Source organism: Solea senegalensis, linkage group LG2, assembly GCF_019176455.1.
Source record: "Solea senegalensis isolate Sse05_10M linkage group LG2, IFAPA_SoseM_1, whole genome shotgun sequence".
In the NCBI taxonomy this organism is placed as follows: domain Eukaryota; kingdom Metazoa; phylum Chordata; class Actinopteri; order Pleuronectiformes; family Soleidae; genus Solea; species Solea senegalensis.
In genome coordinates, this window is record NC_058022.1 from 4634935 (window position 1) to 4653071 (window position 18137).

Below are 18137 nucleotides of genomic sequence, written 5' to 3' on the forward strand. Positions count from 1 at the left end.
TCGTCTCTCTGGAAACGATATTGTGGGGTTTAGAGAGGTTTATTCAAAGGTTTTCAAAGAGCTCAAGATGACTTATCTGATCGAGAACATGTGATCATTAAAGGTATTACATGCAGCTTTCATCAGACTGGTGACAGGACACCCTTTATGAGCAGGGACGCAAAGTAAAAAGACGGATGGAGGAAAAAGGAAAAGAGATGCTGCTGTTACAAACAGTGTGAAGCTCGATTGGAGAGTTTCAAAGGAAGACGACATCAAACATCTCATCAGCACGGTGACTATTATGACCTCACGCTGTCAGACAAAGGGGTCAAAGGTCACGTCCAGACTGGAAACAGCACCAAACGTAAACAATCTTTTTTCTTCGCCGTTTTCAAAAAAGTTCCCCGTAAACGCGGCATCGTTTCAGGAAATATCTCCGTCCACGCGTGAAAACCACGTGAAACCACATGCTGGCGCACATATGCCGGGACAGGATTTAGCAAAGACAACGTCTAAAATCTCATCGTCTCATCAGGAGTCTGGCGTGTTTAGTCGGTGGTTGCGTGATTCTCGTCGCGACCACCTGGGTTTTCATCGCCATCCGTTTTGTCTTTATTTCTCCGATGTTCCGTGCTCGTAAACTCTCGACCGCAGACGGAACTCCGCCTCCACTGAGTCACGTGACGTAAAGGGCGCGTCACGTGTCGAGAGAGAGAAGGCAGCGGCGAGGCTGCGTTTGTGGTGAAATAAAATCGTTTATTTGCGACGCAGCTCATGAAATGCGATCACGTGCAGTTGCGATTTCTTTTTAGCGATTTATCGTGCAACTTACGAGCCGGTACTGTAAGTGAAGCGCTGCAACGTTACAACAAAAACACAGAGATGAAGACATTCTACACATTACAGATATAATAACACAAATGGAGACACAAGCCAGAGGAAAGAAAGGGAAATAACGTCTGTTTGTTTACGTTTATGTTTCCGTGTGAATATTTAGCCACTTTACAAAGATACACTTTACACACTTGTATTTCTCCGTGTGGGCGGGCCTTAGTAAAGTAAAGTTTGCACAGGAGACTCAGAGAGAGAGAGAGAGAGAGAGAGAGCGCTAAAAGGTGAAATGATGGCGTCTACTTTCGCTGTAACTCGGTGTTGTATTAGATTAGGCGCCGCCGTCTCTCAGGAAGTGACAGGTGTAGTGTGAAGACGTCTCAGGGACACATTATGGGGTCCAACGCTGCTGGTAAAAGCAGCAGCTCAAATGAATACAGCAGCAGGTGACAGGGCCTGGCAGGGTCCGGACTCTCTGCGGACCTGCTGTAATAAAAATACACTCAGGATTTACCTGCAGAGGTTGTTTTATGTCACAGTCCTCTGTGCTCACACAAAACCACACATTTTAAGATCATTTTTGTCAAGATTTCTTTGACATCCTGACACAACAGTTTTTACATTCTTGACAAGGCGTACAGACATTTCTCGATGATCGGTTAATTAGCGAGCCACCGCGTGGAAAATGAGCGAGCATTTGTGGTTTTTGTCAGTTCGAGTGGCAAAACTGAACAGAAATGTGACTTCCTGGCCATAATCCTCGTGTGTTTATTGTTGTTCCCTTGACAACCAAGGCCTGGCACACACTTATGTGTCAAGAGGAGATTTTGTGTGTCCATTAATGACTTCATTGCAGTCACAGTCTCAGTGTGATTTAAAAAAAAACACAACAAAAACAGTTTGGTTGCTGTTATCGTACACTCTTTACTTTAAGTGTTGTAAACACAGTGAATTTGCATTTTTTGCGTCCACATTATTAGCATTTTGACATTTATGAGCTCACACACACACACATACACACACACAGTGTATAATGTCAAGTGTGATGTGATAAAGGTTAATAAATGTGTTTCAGGTGACTGCAGTCCAGCAGCACGTGGAACCTGAAGCAGAGGGCGTTCACGCGGGGGGTTCAGCGTTTGTCGCCACGCGTAGAGGTCGTCAGTCTCCTCCTCGCTTCATGACAGCCGTTTTTTTTTTTTTTCTCCCCCTTCGGTTTTATCCTCCCGGGTCACGGGGGCTTAATCCAGTGTTTGTCGAGCAGCTGGAGGGAGAAAGAAAAAAAAACAAACAAAAACGGGGAGACGAGGCACCGAGTCTGGCCACTACCACAACAAATCCATCATCCGCCGGGCTTAATGCACATGTAATATTTAGGGGAACAAAGTAGACGGGGGCAGAACAAGTGAGAAGCCGAGGAGAGCAGCACTCAGACAGCAGCCGCTTTACCTTTCCCTTTCCCCTCAGACTAAATGAATATCTGCGTCTTTTTTTTCTTTCCATTCCTGCATATTTGATAAGCTGCAGAGGCATTATTTCAGTAATGTGTCCTGCCGGTGACATTTCACTGCTTTCATTTATTATCGCGCCGCGGTGAGCTTTGTGGTTGTGAAACGCCGGCGAACGAGTGAGAAAAGGGCCGAGTGTTAACGTATAGAAGATCAGCAGAGGCCCGTTAACTTCTATGTTCTGCAGAGTTTGACCTTCTACGAAGAAACGGAATGTTTTTTCGTACGTTTCGTCCACTGAAAACCGCTCCACCACCTTGTTTGGATGATGGAGCTCCTTGTGAAACCTTTAAATAAGTCACGCTGCATGTGTCTCGGATGTTTCCGTGAGGTTTGGATAAGTTGAAGTGGTTCCTGCACACGCTCTCTCGCTCTCCCTCTCTCTCGCTCCTCGCCGTCTGTTGCATAATCTGTGATTCACAACGCTGTCAGCACATGCTGCTGAGAGGGAGAGCGTGGTCTGTTCCTGCCTTTTGTTTGCTAATAATGTCATGACATGATTCCAGTGATGTTTAAAATATGAAGTGTTACCGTCCCGATCGATCGCTCGCACGAAGACTGGAACTGTACAAGGTGCATCTTTAATCAAATTAATCGCATTTATTTAAGTCTGACAGTGGTTTGGGAAGTGGGAGGGGCTAAAAACGACTGATGACTGATTTTGGCCATTTTTTATGTCGTGTTTTTTTTTCATGACATTAAAAATGCTGTGATTTGAAGACCATCTCTATATTTAATAACATATATAACATTATATAAAAAAAACATAAAAAGCGTCTTCATGAATATTTATGTACCCTGATTCTTGCCTGGCCGCTGGTGTTGGTTTTATTTGTTTGTTTATTAGTTTATTTCTAATTATGCTCATATATTAAATACCAGGAATGTGCTGAAATCACTGCTCAGTTGTTTTTGTATAAAACAGTCGTATGTTTAATAAAAATACAAACAGACGAGGCGTTACTCCCACGGTACGACAGATCCTTAACTTCCGGTGAGTTGTCGCTAAGTGGAAACTTGGACTTAAGTTAAGGTAACTTTATAATGCTTTAAACTTCTGATATCGACCTACGGTGTTTTTAGTTATCGACCGTTTCTCTGCGACTTTGAGCGACAGGAACGTCAGAAGATGTCAGTGTAACAGTTTGTGGTTCATGTGTTTTTGTTTACATGGACGATCCGACACTTCAGCGTCACTTCAGCGTCACTTCTACTTCCGTAGTAAACAAATGCTGCACGTGCGTCTCATTTCTTCCTCTTCTGCGTCTGTTCATTATTCTTTTTTTGTCTAATTTTCCGGAAATTGAAGAAGAAGCTTCCACGTGTCTGCTCGTCCCCTGACCGTCCGTCTCCTCCTCTTCCTTCATTGCGACTTTTCGCTTGTTGGGACGTTCTACAGTTCTTTTAAAGTCCCCAGGAGCAGACTTGTGTTGCAGTGTTGTCTAATTCTCCCAGAGTAGAAGCAGAAGAAGAAGCTTCACTTCACGCGTTTGCTCGTCCCGTCACTGTCCGTCTCATTTTCCTCCTCTTCCGTGTCTTTTTTTTGTCTAATCTCCCGGGAAATAGAAGAAGAAGCTTCACTTCTGCTTCCGTCGTAAACAAACCCCGCACGTGTCTGCCCGTTTTTGCTCTTTATTGCTATATTTTCCTCAAACACGGACGTTCATCGCGTTTACGTGGGTCAAACGTGTGATGGCACCGACGCGGGACAGTTCATATAAACTGTAGTTGTGTTTGAGTTTTTGAACTAAACACACTCTTACCACCAGCAGTGATTCACAGCCATAAGACACATCACATTCTCTTTCCGCCACGTTTAATTGACACAGTCTGCTCGGGGGGGGGCAAAGTTTCCCATGCTGCCGCTTCACTGTATCCTCGCTGTTTACTTCCCCGCTTTGTGGTGCTCGAGGTTCGAATACGAGCGCAATGAAACGCTCTGACAACTCTCGTCATTCAGTCTGTCAGCGGCTCATCAAACGCCTCAGGCGGCGTTCCGCAGACGTGAACGGGCCCATTAAGCTTCCATGACTCTCATAACTCCCCGAAATCAGTCGAGACGCTGTGATCACGGGGAACAGATGGCACAAAATGACTGTCTGGCATACTGAGGCGCCGGTTCCATCCGAGGCACGTCGGCGCGTCGCCATGGAAACCGTCACGCTCTCGCGGCTTTTCTAATGGACACAGTTAGCTGAGCGAGACAACAGAGCGGGGTAGATCAGAGAGAGAGGGGGGGGGCCAGATGTTTAGGTACGAGGAGAAGAGAAGCTTTGACGACGGTGCCGGTGATTATTGTGCAGGTACGACGAGGTTAAAGCAGCAGAAGGGATTGCCCGATTTTACCCACAATTCACAGCTGGGCAGAGTCCGCTCCAGTTGGGGACAGAAACCTTGTTAGTGTGTGACCTCGGTCGCAGCAAATGAAACATGTTTGACTCTGGACGCCATCGGGCAGTGTTTGCCGATCACTGACCCGACCGCAAACACATGCTGCCGATGAAAAAGAGTACGGTGGGACACAGGAAGTAGCACCAGAGGACGACAGGAAGTAGTGGGAATATGTGAGTGTGACGTCTTTTCAGAATCGGTAAACGGCCGTGAAAGTCGTGTAGTTTGTCCCCGTCTTCACGGAATTCATTTGTGTTTGCACAATGATAGAAGATTACACATCTAAGGGCGGTTTTTGTTTCCCTTGTGACGGCTCAGCCGGACTCTGATCCGCCAGGAAAACGTGGATCTCGGTTCGCTAACAGAATACAGCTGCTGCTCTTACTGGGCAGCCTTTTGTGGAAAAACCAATCAGGTTTGAACACCTGAATGTGATGGATTTGCGTTTTCAGTCCTGGTCGATCGTCGAGCCGGGTTTTTTCTTCTTCCTCGTGCTCTTTTTCTTTTTCGCGGTCAGTGATACGGCCCCTAACCTGCGGCCAGTTTCACACCAGTTTCTCCTGGTGTGAAAGCGCCCCGACACTCACAGTCAAGCGCTCATGCTCAAACATCCACTGAGTGGAAATGTGAATCATCTCAGCTGCACATGGGACATTTCATGTGTCACGCTGCCTCGGAATGATGCTGTCAGTGTTTCCAGCGTGGATGACCACTCAAAGCTGCTTTACACTCTACAGTTTTGCCATTCACTCGTTCACTCACCCATTCATCACAGGGTACGAGTGCGCGCATCGTCATCACACGTCTTTCACACCCTTTCTCACACTGTCAGCTCAACCCTCAGGAGAAACTTGGGTTCAAGTGAGTTGACCGAGGACTCATCGGCATGTAGGCTAACTAGCAGAGTTGGGAATTGAACCCTCGGCCGCCTCGTGACAAAATCACTGGCGCACGTAGCATTTAAACATAAACAACTGTGTGTTACATTCAAACCATTGTCGCTGACTTCACACAGTACGCTCCATAAAAGTCTCTCCATGTGTTTCTCAGCGCGGCAGGGTTTTGATCCCGTGTCGCCCGCAGACATTCCGGTGGCTGCGCACAGGAAGTGATTCATTTTATGTCGAGGCGAGGCAACGGGCAAAAAAAGCAAGATGGAGCTTTAGAAGCCAGACGACTGCACACAGGTTAAAGTATGACTGAAAACACAAAGAAAAACATGTCAAAAATAAGGACAATATTTCCCATTTAACCCACTGCATCTTATGTTTGTGTTACTGTATGCATTTGTTTTACATTCGTTTTTATTTTTATTGCCTAATTTGATTTTTATCCTATTCAAATTCCTTGTACATTTAAATGTAAACCATTTAAAAATCATCATCAACAATCCAAACGTGTTTCTAAAGCTCATTTTAAAAACAACAGTCGACCAAACGTCGCTTAAAATGGACTTGCCGTGAAACAATATAACACACAATACAAGATCAATAAAAACACTCTTACACATTTAAAGATGAACCTTTTTTTCCTGGTGAATATTTGTGCAAAACGCCGCATCGTTTGAATCCCTGGAGCAAACCTTACTTTTTATACCTGAACACAGAGCTCAATATTCTTTATTTAGTTAAAGAATGGTTTGAAAGAGAGACAGGCAAACAGTAACCACTGTGAGCCTCATTGTGTGGAAACCGCAGTTCACGCACCGGCGATGGCAGTCGTGTTAATCTGCTTTTCAAAAGGTGTCTTTTTGCTAGATTTGAAATCAAATACATTCTTGTCAGTGTGAAGGAGACGTTAGGACGTGTAATTCTGTGTCTGCGAGAGGCTAATGAAATATTGTTGACTGACACCTGGACGCGGAGGATAAGTGTGTGAGTCAGGCCGCTGAGCTGCTGTCAGGGTGCATGTCTAATACCTATCAGAGCAGAGGTCTTAACATATTGCTCTCGGCCGGGAACAGACTTCCCGCGGCCCACTCAGCCTCTCCGTTTTCCAGTCACAGACTCTGAGCACACCGATGACTTTGTATGAGTCATCTGCCTCCAAACGCCCTGCAATTTAGCTCCACTTTGAAGGCAGCGTCTCCGCTCTGCTTGCATCATGTCCAAGCGTCGTCTCTGAGCGTCTTCTTTAACCGCTAAAAAACACCTGAGTTTTTTTCCCCCCTTCCTTCCTTCCTTCTTTCCTTCCTTCCTTCCTTCCTCCCTCCCTCCCTCCCTTCCAGTCCTGGGTTCTGCTCGGCGGGGCCGCTTGTTGGATCTCTTTGTGTTGTGATTTATTATTCATTGGCACATTTGGCTGTGCAGCAGTAATTGCAGCATGCAGCCGCAGCGCCTGCATCTGATGGGAGCACAAATGAATAAATAAATTCAGACAGCAGAGCTATTTGAACAGGTGACATTTACTGATGAGGCAATTAAGAGAGCGGCGCGCAAACACGCCGCCTGCATTACACGTGGCTGACTGTAGCGCGGCGCAGTGTCACCTTCACATAAACACACAAAACATTGACCAATGACTTATATGCATTTCCTGAGGTACAATAACTTTAACCCCATAATGACTCGACTCTACTTGCTTTTTTTTTAGTATCTGCTCCGGTCGATAGTCAAATGTGACGTGGACAGACTGCCGGTGTGCTAACAAGGCGACGCACTGAGGCTTACAAATAAAAACACAGTCATTTCTCAGGGTTTAAATAACGTGCCCATAATTCTATCCGTCCCTCAATCCGAGTGTTTTGGGAAAAGTGGTGAGTACTAATAGTTTTATTTTCAAGTTAAAGGAATACTTCACCGATTAGCATTTAGCATTTAGCTTTGTATTACTAGAATAGGGCTAGTATTTTTTGAATGATTGTGCTTCCCAACCTAAGTTGAATCCTTTTCTTTGTTACGTGCCCACCAGTGACACTTGTTAGCCTAACTGTTAGCGTAACTGTTAGCAAAGATGGCGGACACTGTTTACATTCTGGGTCTAAAAAGTGCGGAATTATTATTATTATTATTGTTAAATTCAAGGCTCTGACCAAGTGTCAACGGTGGGCACGTCACAAAAAAAAGAATTTTTCAAAAACACTATTCTAGTAATACAAAGCTAAATGCTAATCAGTGTAAAGTATTCCTTAAATGCTGGATTTACCCTGACTCGTTTTCTTTCTGTGTCTAACCCTAACTCTAATTAGAAGCCTTACAGGGACAATAACAACACTTTTGAACTTTTATTTGTGGATAAAAAAGAAAGAAAGTGTAGAAGCCTATTCTGATGGGGTAACTTTCGTCATCAGATCATCCTTATCTGTATGATTTTGAACACACATGACATCGTCATTCACGACATGGCACAAAATAGTACCTCCTCAATGGGGGCGGAGTCATCACTGCACGGCGAGGAGAGGCGAGATGGTGGAAACAAGCCATTAGAACGTGTCACTATGCAACCTATCTATCTATTTCTCTATGCAACGACACAGAACAGTCAAAGAAGAGAATAAAAACATCCCATAAAGAGTACATTTTCAGTGTGTTATGAATAGTATGGGTCTGCTGCCTGTTTGGAGAAGAAAAGACGTTTTGTTTTGATGTGAATGTCCAGTTGTGCTCTTTAATTTAAATATTTTTCCAGAGGCTTACCGTTCTTTCACATATTCTTACAAACAGAAGCGCAGCAGCGTCAAAGCTGTGGGTTCTGCATTTAAAGTGTTCCAAACAGACACTAAACTAAATGCTGCCTCCTCTGTACGTAAACACTGATTATGCATCAAACTATTTCTTTAAGAGACGTGAACAAGAGCGCCGCTCCGTTGTGTGGGGAAGGTAATTTCTGGGAGACATGGTTGACAGGAACGATGGTGTGAGGAGAGGAGGGAGTGCGCTGATGTCACACTGTGACAAAATCCACATCAGCTGGGATGAATGGATGAATGAACAAAACAATTAGAGATTATAGGCTATTATAGACCATTTCCTACAATGACTCATCGGCAGTTCTTCTGAAGCATGACCACAATCCTTTCCTAACCTTAACCGAGTGATTACTATTATAACTCTGACAGTAATTTGTTTCCCCCAAAAAAGACTCAACCCAATGACGATGTTCTTTTTGTTTGTGCCTGAATGGAATTAAATCGGAACTATTTTGTTGTCACAGCACGTCACGTCAGTGATTTGTTCTGCTTTTGCAAAGCATGGGAAATGATTTTTTGTCATAAAATGTGTTTTCTCATGTTGTTTCAAATAAATATGAGGCATTGTTTTTTTGTTTTCCCTGATAAAAGCCGTCATTTACTTCTGAAGGACGGTTTTGACCTTAGACACAGCGGATGACAACAGCATTGGATTGTGTGGATGTTTCCGAGCTGGAAATGGTCGATGTACATGTTCTGATGCGTTTGGAAGTTTATTCTCGGGTTTTTAAACTTAAACGAGGGAGCGCAATGGATTATATTTGCTTTTGTAGTCACCGTGAAAACCGCGTTCCACATCAGATGAGAAAGAAAAACTGCTAAAGCTGCGTAACGTGTGTGAAAATGGCTCTATTTTTGCCTCGTTAATGGAAGAGAAAAACCGTTCTATTATAAGAAACAACTGTTAATGTGTGGACGTACGCATTCTGCCCATCACTAAAGAGTGTGGGACTTGTTTTAACTTGATTTTAATTGCATGCATGTTTGGACGGCGAGAGTGTGTGAATTTCCATTCATTACTATTCGTTTTAGCAGATTATTTAAAGTAGTGCTTGACCCCAAGGTCAAAGGTTCCCTCCGAAGGTTCAGGAGGGGAATCTGAAATAATGCAAAATGATGAACTGGATGAGAAAATTATTAGGAATGATCTTTTTTCTTTCCGGCAGTGAACTTGATGATATTGTTTGTTGTGAGGCCAGGTGACTGTAGGTGGCTGTTGTTGCAGAGGCGGGCGCCGTCATTAGTTTGCTTCTTTAGTTTTGCAGTTTTCGCTCCGCTTCAATTCCCGCCTTGTTTACAATTTTGCTCTCGCCGGATAATAAGCTGCAGTGTCATTAACTCTGCAGCAGCGTCTCTGAACCTGAACCAGTCTTTCTTATCCTTTTTGGGTTCAAGCTGATTTTCTGGCAAATGAACACACACACACACACACACACAGGTTTCCTGTTTGGTCGGAGCAGTACAGCGATACAGCGTGTGCGTACAGTATGTTATTGTTATTGATATTCTGTAGGTTTCTAACAAAAATGACCTGATGCTGAGTCACTAAATGCATTATCAACACTGCACGTTTGCATTAGTCTGCTAATGAGTGATTTTTTAAGATGGCGAGCGTTAACAAACAGAGGTGGTTGCAGTGTTGTTAGGGCAGGGCGCACACTTGTACACATTGCCTTGACTGGTTGTAAACACGGTCTAATGTGCCCCCCCCCCACCCATGGGTAGGCATTTAACTTTCTGATAGAATATGAGCTACAGACGTTCTGATTTAAATCCCCGGCTATAATGAATCCCCTCAGGATGGGAGTTCTGCTCTTGGCTGATAGTTTTGTGTAGTAGCTCTTGTGGTAACTCAGAGTGAACGTGCAGTGGCGTGTAAACGCTTATCGCCATCGTGTTGCTGATATCAGCTGTCCTGCCTGCATTGTTCGGTGTTTTATTGGGGGGGGGAGGTGTTGAGGTTGAGCTAATCCGTCTTGTTGGAAATGGACTGTACTTTTTTTTCTGAGTGTCAGAGCCTTCACCTCTGCTGCTGCTCTCTCATGAGTCCAGCTGAACAAGAAACAACCAAAAAAAACAATGGTGAAAAGTAACAGCAGGGTTTATTTTAATAGTTTGTTTAACTTTTATATATCCAGGAAAAATCCATTGGGATTAATAATCTCTTTTCCGACGACGTCCTGGCCAAAATAAGCAACAGCACATTTTGCATAAAATACAAAACAAGCAATAAAAACATGGAGCAAGGATGATGCCAGCAAAAAAAAAAACAATATAAAAGGAGTAAAAATAATGGTCATGCACAGCTCTTAAAGACAATTTTCCTAAACTAAAGACCACAACCTCCAACAGACCTGTAGGTCATTCCAAGACCATGGACTGAAGTAGGACAGGGTCTTCTTCCCTGGAGACTATAAGAGTTCTTTATGCTTCCAAACTTAAAGCAGCTAACCCAGAATAGCCTACAATGTAGAACAAGGCTGGAAACGGCTGGCTTTGTCAAAAAAGTTAACATAATCAGCCCTAAAGCTCACAAATGAACACATTTATCAGGTTTATTTTTGTAGAAAAATGGACAGAAACTGTAAAATGAATAATTAATGTTGCACGGCAGCACAGTAGCTCCGAAAATCACTGCTAGCCAACCTAAGCTAAGCTAAATGAACGGTAAACGATAACTGACGGAAACTGAAATGAGGTTAAAAAAAAGAGAAACCTCTAACAACTAACTAATTTTAAAAAAAACAAAATAAAAACTTAAACTCATAAATCAATAGCTATTATAACCTTCCTCTGTCGGAAAGGAGGCAAATAATGTTCCTGCCTTTTCTTCTTCATTGATGGGGGGGGGCAGAAAACATGGGGGGCGCTGACTCCGCCCCCCATGTTCAGATGTGGATGTGAGAAAAAGGCCAGCAACAATGTGACAGACAACACAAACGCGCCGCTCCGACCAGCGAACGAGCGGCTCTCCGTGTTCTTCTGAGGCAAACACACACACACACGCACAGCTGCGGGCTCAGTGTGTGCGCAACAAGGCGAGCAGCACCAAAAATGGACCGAGCACCACCATCATCATCATCTCCTTCATCTCCCACTGAGGACAGTTTTTAAGGTAAGGCTTTGTTCGCTTGCTTCTCCGCTGCATTTCCACGCAGATCTGCCGTGCACGCAGCGCTCCAGAGCGCGTCTGAGCCGCGAGGATGTGCAGCCACCGCGGTTCCGTTCCAGCGACCCTGGATCCGGAATTTCATCATGATTTAAAACCCCCACAACCGACCGATCGAAGCGAATGAGCTGTAATTAGTAACGCCGTTTATTTGGGTGACTTTACCGTGATCATCCTCAGCTGCTGCAGCTCAGTGAGACAATAACGCGCTACAGATTTACACACACACACAAACCACGCGTTTTAACACACACACACACACGCGCTGAAGAAGAGTTCACTCATTCACTGCTCACACAACAGTGTGGACAGACAGATTCACTGCTCTCTGGGCCTGCGCGCTGCTCCACAACTTGAGGAGAAGATCCAGTTGTTTTCCTTTTGTCCCTCAGTTATTGTTGTGTTGAGCAGCTTCAGCCACATGGTGAAGGTGTGAAAACACACACGTCTCCATTCTCCCATTTTAAATGTGGTCTAAAGTGTAGTGTCTCTACGGCTGTTAAAGCACGACTATGCGGGATTTTTTTAGCCCACATTTAACAGTTTTGGAGTCATCGTAATGGTTAACCCTCCTATGAGCGGCATGATAATCGGATTTTGATTTCATGGCTGTAGAATTGTCAATTCTGCTCGTTTTCCTAAGATCACTTTTTCGACATCTGGCAGTTATTCGACCGTTTGGGCGAAGCTGACGTCACAAACGTGCGAAGCGCTGGTGAATCTCGTCCTGAGGGGCTACCGTAAAGACAGAGCTCTGTTTCTCTGCTTTCCCTGTAGTTTTTGAATTGTCTACATATCACAATAATGAGTCATGAGGAGGAGTACGCGTGCCAAATCCTGGCGATGACAGGATGCTAACAGAAGAGTTAAGCAGCACCATTTTCAACTGCATGGCAGACGTTTCCTGCAATTATTATTATGGCGACCACGACCTATAATCCTCTCTGTCAAGTGTCGGAGAGCGACTTGAGCTCCCGTGACAAAGAAATCTAACACAAAACAAGAGCCTGGGTTTGACAGATTTTAGCACCGCCTGTCGTCTCATTACTGTAACTCCCACTGTGACCCCGCCTTTCGCCCTGTGTCAGCTGAGATTGGCATAGCACACCGCGCTCGCGTGGAGGATAAGGCGGTAGAAGAGTGATGGACGGATGCTGGACGGCAGAGAAATAAGGGCTTCAATCGCGCCCGTATACTTGTCATTACGGTAGAACCTCAGGACTGTCAAATATTGTTTTTGTCGTTTAAAATGTTTACTCCCAAACTGTAGGGGGAGCTCCGTAGACACAAAGGCGGGACTAATGGGCGGTAATTCACTGAAATAAGCAGTTGAAAGTCGTTGAATTCTATGGTTTTCCACTTGTACTTCCTCTTTTCTGCTGTTGATGCCATTTTTTGCCAGTGGCGACATTTCTGTCACGTGATTTCTAAATGTTGTGAATTAGCTAGCTTGCATTTATTCGCAATTATCTTTCAATGATGCACCAACAAGTACCGAACAAACAAAATACAATTTTTGTGAATTGATTTGTCGAGTTTGAGTCAAGGTTTTAGCTGTGTAATCGATTAAAAACAAACAAACCGCGACGTAGCATTAGCACGCACCGCCATCACAACATTATCTCCTCTATGTTGTGTGACAAGTATGAGAAGTTGAAGATATGAACCGTCTCTAACCTTTTACATATTACATTTTTAATTTGATAGAAGATGGAACAGAATTTGATGGCCGCCTAAATCTTTTGTCAAATTTCAATATGTGCAATTTTTTGTGCTTAAAAGGTTCATTAGCAGCACCAGCAGTAGACCAATAAGTCACATTTATATTAATTATAATCGCCCTGGTTTATTGATCCGGCCAAGTTCTCAGAAAGTCTCTAAAGCTTTTAGTTTTTTGACGTCTTTCATGTGCAGTTTTATTGAAAATGCTGCATATAATAGCAGCGCAGACATGAAATATAGATTGGAGAGACAGAATATTAATGTTGGCTGGTTACTGGAGTAAAGCAATTTTGACAAAATAAAATAAAATCTGTTAAATATATCAAGGACAGACAAATTGACGTCAATTATCCGCAAGCATCCACGAAAAAACTCCGAACCCTTATCAGTCGCCTTGTATCTCTTCCAGCAGTGATGTTGTTCTGTTGACACACCACTCAATAAAACGCTTTATTTTGTTCCACCTTCAAAGTCCACGCTGCCTCGCGCTCCTCACAGCTGTTGTTTGCAGTAATTCAATTACAAACAGCCAGATACAATCTTGGCTTTGAATTAAACACTGAGGTGCCACGTTCCTAATCACCTCACCATCACAACACACGGCAAACGCACTTAAAAGCAGAGGAAAACGCACACACACGAGTGTCAATGGTAATTAAATGGGTTGTCTCTTGTGTGTGTGTGTGTGTGTGTGTGTTTGCAGTGCGATGCCCTTTTGAAGTCCTCTGACTTGTCTCGTATCAGCGAAAAGAAAGTGGAAGTTTGTCACTCTGGCCTGTCGGGATTTAGCTCAATGTCACTCAAACACACGATTGCATCAGCGCTAAGGGAAAGTGGCTGTGGTTTTTAGAGGAGACTGAAACTCATTAGAGAAAGAAAAGTGCCTTCACGCCTCCCTGTTGTTGTCCGCTCTTAATCAAAGCCACTTCTGTTCTTTGTCTTGTCTTCCCTGTGCAGCGCGGGGAGGAGAATGGGAAAAGCTCCTCTCTAGGTTAACATGACATTGCATAAGGAAAGTGTCATTTGGTGTGTGTGTGTGTGTGTGTGTGCAGCTGCTGAATAATGACAGGATTTTTAGTTTTTGTGTTTTCAAAGCTTTTCAGAGGTTGTTCCGAGGACAAAAGTTGACTTCAATGGACACACTGGAGTTTAGATGAAAAGATGCACATTTTACAAAAAATTACAGATAAATTATTTATGCCTGTTGGGACTTTTTCATTGACGTTAAGTGAACGAGGTTGGCTGCTGGTGCAGCACCTTTCTGTGTGTGTGTGTGTGTTCTTCAGAGAATGCAATAACTCTACTATAGAACCTCCCCAATGTGGGCGGAGTCGCCATGAAACTGCTGTGACGTTGTTTTACACGCGACACAAACGCACACACTCGTGACTTGTAAAGCAGTTGTTTTCAGTGTAAATGAATCGTTAGAATCAGCTCATTGTTTGAACTGATTCTAGTGTCGGACGTCGCGTTCATGACTCCTCCAGTGACGACACTCTATGACCAGCAGTCTGTTGACATCACACTTTAGTATCGGCCCCTTTTCCACCTATGGTACCGCCTCGCCTCGCCTCGCCTCAGCACGGTTTAGGTCGATTTTCCACTACAAAAATAGTACCTGCTCAACGTGGGCGGAGTCATCACTGCACGGCTGCATGAAACTGCCGCGACTTTGTTTAACACACAGTGACGAGTGACTTGTAAAGCAGTTGTTTTCGATGTGCTGTAAATTAATCATTAGAATCAGTTCATTATTTGTTCAGTGCTTCCTCCATGACCGGAGCGCAGACTCCGTCTGACACTGAAATACAGCGGCAGGGTTTGTGATGCTGCTAAATGCACCAGACTCCTCCGTTAAATACTGAGATTTAGATTTAGATTTTATTTCCTTTGCTAAATGTTGGACATTAACGCCTGTTTTCAGGATATTTAAGTCTTTTCAACTGATCTACGCATGGTTCGGTTTGATTCTCGCGTCGGACGTTGCAGTCATGACTCGGTCTGTTGACGTCATATTTCAGTATCGGCTCAGCTCGCTTGGAACCTTGCCAGAGCAGGTACTGCAGAAGTACCAGGTACTGTCACTGATGGAAAAGCAATTAAAAAAAACGCGAGCAGCCGAGTCGTGCTGGAACTGTGTGGTGGAACAATTGCCGTTCGTCCATTCTTTCTCCTCCACATGAGGGTCACAGGGCTGCTGGCGCCAATCCCAGCTGACATGGGGCGTAAGGCTTGGTACGCACAGAGAGACCGACAACAACTATTCACTCTCACCTACGGGCAATTTAGGGACCGTCCAATTAACCGCAGCATGTGGGAGGAGGAAACTGGAGAACTTGAGGGGGGGAAACCCATGCACGCACAGCGAGAACATGAGAACAATGTCTTTTAAGTGCAATGGAAGGAAGAAGGAAGAGTAGTGAGCGTTGTGGCATTTACAAATCTATTACACGGTGAGCTTTGAACTAAACCTTGACGTACATTAAATTAGGTCAGATTTCTTTCCACTATCCAAAGGCATGTGGATTGGGGCTTCGGTGAGACCGTCCTCCAATCAAACAGGAATGATTTTACGTGACTTACATTTATTTCGGATTACTTGATCATAGCTTATGTCCGGCTGCTTCTATCATATGTGAACGGCAGAGTTTAAGGTTACTGTCCGTCCTGTGATGGGCTGGTGAACTGACCCAGCGTCACCCTGCCGCTCTCGCTCTCCCTCCCAGCGTCCGCTGGGATTAGTCCTCAAAGGATAAGTGGTATAGATAATGGAGGGAGAGATTAAGTAAAGTAGAGATGTTCCCCTCCACATTAAGACGGCGCTGTGAACGTGCTAATGGCTCTTATATTTACACACGGCCAGTATATGAAGAGGCTGTGTGTGTTTTTGGAGCCGCTTTCCAGACGTGCACTGATGAAAATCAATGACTTTCCTGACATTGTCCAAAGGGCCTGTGTGTGAGAAAGAAAATGTCAGCAAAAGTCACATTTGCTGACATTTCCTTTGCTTTGCCAGTCTCACACACACACACACACACACACACACACACACACTTACACTTCAGATGTCAACGAGTGAGCCCATGTGAGAACGAATCCTGAATTGCTATTGCATTGTGTCGCTATGGTAACCTTAAGCAAAAATGTCAACGCTACACATCTGCATTAACCTCATTTTTGGCGATCGTAGCATCGTAAACAAAAGCTGAACACACTGTAAACACATCGGTAGTACATATGCCAGGCCTGTATGTGGCGCTGTAACACTGCCACGGAAATGCAAGAAAAGCAGAGAAGAAGACGTAGCGCATGCACACACAAGCTCCCACAAACTTTCTTTTCCTCCTCTTCCTCACATATACTTCACACACTGGTATAGTGACATTACATGAAGCTAGGTGGCTCTAATTATATGTATTTAATTTTTCATTGGTAATATTTTGTTATTTGTTAAATTATCTACGCACTCTGGTCAAAATTCCTCAGCTCTAATCTGATCACATAGCCTGCCATATACAGTAGAACAGTATTTCTACAGTTTCCGCCAAGTACCGCCAGGGGAACCTCGCGTACCACTGGTGGTACACGCACCACAGTTTGAGAACCAGGGCATTGAACAGTATACTCTACATATTAACAGTATCAAAATGAACCAAGCCAGGGCGACTAAGGAAAGACAAAGTGAATTGATCCAAAAGACAAGGAGAAGACGACGGAGACCAAGGTATTGACGGCTAATGCAAGAGCAGGAGAGAGGCGGCGTTTTCGCTAACACAGGCGTGGCTCCGACTCGAGGCTCCCAAAACACTGGTTCCACGCGGATTAAAAAGGCAAAACAATAGAAAGCTTAAGCAGATTGTCCTGAACTCTTGGCACCGTTGGCATGCTATGACATCAAAGCGGTTTAGTGGTTTTGATACCGTGACAGGTTCACAAAGAGTTCTCCGGTTTCCTCCCGCAGTCCAAACGCATTCAGAGGTTCAGTGGTTTGGACTCAAGCTGAACGTGAGAGTGAAGAGTCGCTCGTCTCCTGTGACCTTGCCTTTCACTCTGGGATTGGGCTCCGGCCCCCTGCGACCCTGATGCCGAGGATAAAGCCGTAGATGATGATGATGATGAGTGAGAGTGAGACCGTCACTCACGTTTTAATTTTTCTGTATAACCCAACACTCACTCATCCATCCCAGCGGACCTGACATCGTTACATCAAGAGAGCAGTGTACCCAGATCGGTTTTAAAGAACAGCGCGTACTTGCAGAAAGGAAAGAAAATAAAAGAAGAAAGAGAAAAGACGGGTAACGTAGGTTGTTTGTTTGCTGCCTGCGCTTATCGGGTAACATTCACTTTTGCAGAGGTTCAGTTCATACCCGGTGAAGACGCTGAAAGAGTCCACGATTGAGAGAGTAGGTGGAAGGCTTAACAGGGGATCGCTCACATATAGGAGTAGGTCATCGGCATACAGCGAGAGCCGATGTTCCTCTCCGCCCGTCCCATTCGCACAATCATATTTTCCTGCAAGGATGTGGTTGCAAGATCTTCAAAAGCTATCAAAAATAGCTATGTGTGGTGAAGGACTGACAGATGTACCTGTTAGCAGCCCATGTTTAGTGACATCACAGCAGGGAAAGCTCTCCTGCTGCATTCCTTTTGTATGTGAACGATGAACCCGAGAGCTGAGCTTGTGGACGTCTCTGAAGGTCACAGCTTTCTGGAACTTCTAAATTCCTGCGACACGCTCGCCGCTTCCTCTACGTCTCTGATGAAGGTGTGCGTGCGTATGGACTGGCGTGTCTTGTCTCTGCATGTGTGGAGGCAGAGGACAGGTGTGTGCAGCAGCAGCAGCTGT

The 18137-nt window shown here is 44.6% G+C and overlaps 1 protein-coding gene across 1 annotated transcript in view; it reads left to right on the top strand.

The window, feature by feature from the left end:
* The first annotated feature begins 11291 nt into the window (after window positions 1-11291).
* Window positions 11292-18137, top strand: part of st6gal2a (ST6 beta-galactosamide alpha-2,6-sialyltranferase 2a) — a 59630-nt gene continuing 52784 nt past the window's right edge. The window contains exon 1 of the mRNA XM_044017251.1: window positions 11292-11515. The gene's annotated coding sequence lies outside the window, so the exon portion shown is untranslated. The remainder of the gene's footprint in view (window positions 11516-18137) is intronic.